This window comes from Pteropus alecto, unplaced genomic scaffold (assembly GCF_000325575.1).
Source record: "Pteropus alecto unplaced genomic scaffold, ASM32557v1 scaffold61, whole genome shotgun sequence".
Classification (NCBI taxonomy): domain Eukaryota; kingdom Metazoa; phylum Chordata; class Mammalia; order Chiroptera; family Pteropodidae; genus Pteropus; species Pteropus alecto.
The window spans coordinates 70,547-76,412 of record NW_006434835.1 but is presented as its reverse complement, the minus strand read 5'-3'; positions in this window follow the sequence as shown (position 1 = coordinate 76,412).

Sequence of the window (5,866 nt, the reverse complement as noted above, 5' to 3'; positions counted from 1 at the left end):
GCGTGTCCTCGCGCTGCATTTATTTATCTTGAAATGCTGGCGACCGCGGCCGCAGGCCCCTCTCTGCACGCGAGGCAACCGAAGTCTCGTCACGTCACGACTTCTCTGCGTCCTGGGCGCGCGCCAGGACCACGGCACCGCCTCGCTCGGTCCCCTGGTGTCGCTCGGGGTTAGCGGTCTCGCACTGAACTTGCCGACAAGCGCACGAGAACCCTGAGCCCGCTTTGGCTGCGATGGCGCACGACCGGCCGGACAGATGGACGGCTCGCGTGAGGATGGCGTCGCATGGCCTTGTAGGCCACGCTCGGGCTCACGGCAATAGGGACAGGACGTGGTCACGACATTGTCACAGGAGCCTAGTGTGCACCACAGATAACTTTGTGGGTCATGATTTAACACAGCTTCTTAACGTTGGTTTACATTTCTCTCGACTGTGAATTGTGCCATCTGTGTTCATGTGCGTAAGTTTTAGTAAATTTTAACTTTTTAAAATAGATTTGTGTGTATTTTAGGGTAGTAAATAATAAAACAGACCAGTATCTGCATATATTTTATACATGCATGGCATACGTAACTTTTACTTCATTTAAAAAATATTTCTAGGCTATGCAGTTTGCGCGTTTTTTCAGATTGTCACAAATCTCCAAAACAATTTCCAATATATTGATTGAAAAAATTCTACATATAAGTGTGCCCTCGCAGCTCAGACCTCGTTGTTCAAGGGTCAACGTGTTTGGGGAAATGAACTCTTTGTGACGCCGAACGTGAGACACGTCAGGTGTCCACTGGGTCTCAGCTCCCATGGCGTCGTGGCAGGCCAGCGCCTTCCTGCCCAGACGCGGCTGCCGGCGTTTCTCAGGCCGGGAGGCAGGCCTGAGGGAGAGCCTTCCTGTGTGGCTCCCTCCCACGGGTGGCTCTGAGCCGCTGCCTTCGCCTCCTGCAGGCTGTCACGGAGCTTGGCCGTCACCAACATGCCCAGCTGAGCTGATGCAGGCCTGTAGCTGCACCCTCTCAAAGCTGACGACCAAACTGAGGTAGAAATGCACCTGGGCGTGTGTTTGAGGACCTCAAAACACGACCAACAGACTGACGGGCGATTTTTACTCAGTGTTTTGGATTTTTAGCCCCCGACTTATTCTAAAACAATCGTGGTCCTTATTCCCACAGAAAAAGCAGACACGGGCGAGCCCTCTGACGTACCCATCCCTCCAAAGTGCAGCCCCATCTGAGTTTATTTTCATAATTACATGCATATTATCTAAAAGAAACAAAGAACATGGAAAAAATAAATAAAGTTTAAAATAAGCTTTAAACTGTGGGAATGCAGGGAACCCAGCCGGAGAGGAGAATGACAGGCACAGTGAGCACTGTCTCTATTTTAATATTCCGAGCCTGGCGCGGTGACCCGTGCGATGCGGGGTATGTCTGCTGACAGAATTACGGGTTCAGAAATGAGATAAACGGATTTTGTCCTGATATCTTTGATGAATTTCAAAGCATGTAAAGCGCAGAGAAAAAACAGCCACCGCTGGCCGTGCGGGCGGTGAGGGCCCGGAGCGCAGGGCTGTGTTTCTTCCACGAGGCTGCAGTGTTATCCTCTCTGCCGCCGTATTAATATTTTATTTGTCAGGACCGATGAACACTGAAATGTCACCCAGCATTAAACTCATGATGATAACTAAAAACAACACGAAGAAGGCTCGTGCTACATCGTTCGGAGAAAATTCAGGACACACAATTTTATGTGCTTCATGATCAAAGCGAGTAAGCTCTGTTTGCATTTAGAGTCTGGAGGGGAAAGTACAGGTGGAATATTTTGCTGAGATTGTGTAGAAGTTTCCTTCGTCCAAAATTTTATATGATATTTTCTTCATGATAATAACAGCTATTAAAAGACTTCAAGTATAAATTAATTATTTCCCAAACGGTAAAAATAAACATAACCAGGGGATGCGTTTGCTCCTGCTTTGTTCTTCCTTGCTCGCCTTTGCCGATCTAGCCGGGACTTCTCTCCGGCTTCTCCGAGGAGATTACAGTCAGCTGCAAAGACCCTGAAGAAGAGGCCTTCCCGTGGGGTGACGCTGGTGACCCTCAGAGGCCAGGCCGGTGCGTCCCAGTGTGGACGGGTTAGCCCCTCACGTAGGTGCTGAAGCAGGTACCTGAGACGCCAGCCGCAGCTCACCGCCCAGGGGACACCTTGGGCAACGCTCACGATGCTCGTGCTCGGAACCATCAGCACCAACCACGAGCCTCCCGCAGGCTGAGGACGAGCCGGCCCGGCCACTGCCCCGGGCGGCCGCAGAGGTCGGACGTCCACTTGGTCCGGAGTGTTTATTTCCAACAGTATTTGAGGGATTTATCAAAGATAAGACTTTTTAAATGCTATAAAATATTCGGTTAAAAAGACTGAGTCCGTGACGTATGCAAACCGGCACAAACCACATGCTCCTAGAGACAAAGCGATGAAATCCTAAGCTTCCGCTTCCCAGGGCATTACGGTGGGTGCCCAGACTCCGGCCGTCTGACCTGAGTGCCACTTCAGGTCAGACTGGAGAAGAGGCTTTTCCACCCAAAGCAGAGCCCCTCTCCCCTCGTCGTCAGCGTGGGACAGCACAGCCCGCCTGTGGGCTGAATGCTGCTGCACTCGGTTCCACAAGTCCGAGGTGAGCTTCCACGAGCTGCCGCACTGAGAACCCCAGAAAAGTTAAACTGGACACAGGACCAAATCCGCCCTGGACAGAGATCGTTTCTCCCACCGCTGGTGACGCTGAACTTTGCTCCAGTCCCAGGAGCCTGCAAAACAGTGGAGGTTGGGCTCCCCGCCGCCCCCCCCCCCGGTGTCACTGCAGAGGACATACACGCACACACACACGCACAAACACACACAGAGACGAGTCTCTCTCACACACACACACGCACACACGCACGAAGACAAATCTGGATGCCAGGCCAGGCGCAGTCCTCAAACCCCCTTCTTTGTCCTGTGAATAATTAGTCGAGCTGCTTTGTTTCCAGTGACCTAGGGGACAAAATGCTCATTTTCTGACCTCGAGTCCCCGCCTCCTCCGGACTTGGCCCTCCCTTCATTAGGCACTGGGACAAGGAGGCCCCCCAGCAAACGCACCCCCCACAAACTCTCCCTGATCTGCGAACACAGAAGCCTGGCTTCTGCCCAGCTGCACGTGCTCGCAGGGACACCCCCTGCGGCCAGAAGGTCCCCTCCTCGCGGGCAAGGACCTTGCTGAGTAAGGTCAGGGTCGCGTTCCACGTGACACGCGCTGGTGGGCAGTTCCATTGAGCCCTGACACGCGTCGGCAGAGACCCGACGGCCCTCTCTGCACGGGGACCCCCTGCAGGGAGCATGTGGAGGGGCCAGGAGCGAAGCCAACGAAACTTTCTCGAATGTGCGGCTGACCGAGGAAAACGGGGCGAGCCTCGGAGGCCCTGACTGGCCGGAGGAGACCGAATCTTGGCGGGGCTGGAAGCAAAACCAGACCGGGGCCCGAAGGTCTAGGCGGCTTCATTAGCGACTCATGAGCCAGCGGCGTCCCGGCCGCACCCGGGACCAGCTCCCAGGGCCTGTGCCCCCCAAGCGTCACAGCAGGGGGGCCGGCGAGGCCGCGGCGGCGCAGGAAAACCAGGGGCCGTTGGGCTGCGCCATGGTGTCTTCGAGGGCAGGAGATGCAGCAGTTTGTCAGTGGATCACCTCTTCTCAGTGTGGGGATGGAGAGGCCCTCGTGACAAGTGACCTTACTGGCACTTGCCCAGAAAGCTCCAGAGCGGGTGATCGAAATCATGGTTCTGGGAGAGGCTGAAAGTGCAACCGGATCGGGTGTTAAACCCACTCATCGGCTGGATTTCAGCCCAGGCGACGCCACTTTGGGCCTGCGTTTTTCCCTTAACATCTGACATCCCGGTAACAGCCGGTCCCGCTGACAAGTGCCTCTGTTTTAACCATTTTCCTTCCATTTTCCACAGGCCCTCGGAGCCCCTTCTCGGTGCTGGATGGGACGCCGCCGATTCATGAATCGCTTGATAAACACAGCTAGATCTGCGCGTTTACTCAGCTGAGTTTTGTTTTTAACGCGAGCAAGATAAACAGCGAGGAGAGCTCCTTGGGTTTGGGGATGTGCGTGGCTGACATCGCGACAGCGGCCACTTCAGGGGGTGCAGTGGGCAGCCCTTCGGAGGGGGCTGAGGGCGAGACTGGGAGTCCCGTGAGGGGCACAGGCGACAGCCAGCTGTGACAGCGGCTACGGATCGGGCAGAGCGGGGGACGTGGAGCCACGCGGGCTTCCCCGGAGGGCGTGTCGTGGACAGGATGGTGCCGAGGGGGACGCCCCCGTGGGAGGCAGAAGGGACACTGACTGACAGTGGCCTTGAGGGCGGTGGCCTTCAGCCTGCTCAGGCCAGGCCAGGGGAGGGGGGGCGAACATTTTCAGGTGCTGGCAGGTTTGGTGCCCAGGAGAGCAGGGCTTCCCCACCTGACTTGTGTTTTCACACAAAAAAGCACGAGAAGCGTCTCTGACTGCGACGTGGGAGGCCGAGGAGAGAGGGACCAGCACAGAGTGGCCACTGTGGACGCTGGGGGGAGTTTCGGGGAGACGCAGTGTGTGCGTGGGCAGCTGTCGGCGTCCGGCTGAGAAGTGCGTCCTGGCACTGTCCCTCCACCCAGGCACAGGGAGGGGGGACAGCAGCCCCAGGCCTGGCGGGACGTTTCCAGGTGCTTGACACATGGCACCGAATGTACAGTCCTTGCTTTTTAGAGTTGTCATGTTATTTGACTCCATTTGGAGCTGATTTTTAGGTCACTTTGTATTTGCACAGTCCCCTGCTCAGAAGGAGCTTAGAGGCCGGCGTCGGGGAGGAGAGAGGTGCTGTGCGGGGGCAGGAGGTTCTGCTGTGCTGCTGACGACAAGGACACCCTGTGCTTTTTCTAGGACACCTGAGAAAGAGGAAGGGCGTGCGGAGCAGACACCCGGAGGCAGAGGGGAACCAGCGAGGGCCGCTTCTCTAACTCACGGGGGAAGACGGTCCAAATCACATTATTTCAAGCCCTTCAAAAATAAAGTAATTAGTAAAAACACTGTATCTCTGATATTACTTGTTTAAATACATGGGCATAAGGAAATGCATTTCAAGAAAACAATCTAAAGGAAGAGCGAAACTAATCAAAGGTACTCGTTGCAGTGTGAATTGTAATAACTTAAATGTCCGACAATAGCAGTGTGTAAGAAAATCGTGCATAGTTGCTTTTAAGAATATTGTGCAATAATCCAAATAAAATGTTAATTATGTAGCAACACATTAAGATATTCAATATATAATAGAAAATGAAATAAATACAAGAATATTTTTCTAAACAATGATTAAACTGAGGTTAACATGATTTATGCGACTGAACAAGAACTGGAAAGATTCATGGGAAAATACAAACAAATGATTCGTTAGGGTGGAGAGAATGTTAGGAAAGAAAAGGAAATTCTGTTTTTTTTTTTTCCTTGCATTATTGTTTTGGCTGAACAATTTGTGACAGAGACCTCGACCATGACAAAAGTGTTGCCTGTGGGAGGGACAAACGCACACGCACGGTGCTGGTCCGAAAAGCCCTAAAGGGCAAACTCCACGGCCACCGGGGAGCTTTGGGGTTGTCGCGGACCCGGAGGCGGTCACAGCCCCCGCTGACCCCCTCTGCTCCCCCGTGAGCTCCCTTTGCTGCGTTTCATGCCGCGCGTTTGAGGTGCGTGTGCGTCTGTTGCGACCCCTCTTTACCCACGTCCCTTTGCTGAGGGATCGGCCGTCGCGGTCAGCGCTGCTAGGCGCGTGGGGACTGGCGGTCACCGCGGTCACCGCAGCCAGGACGCGG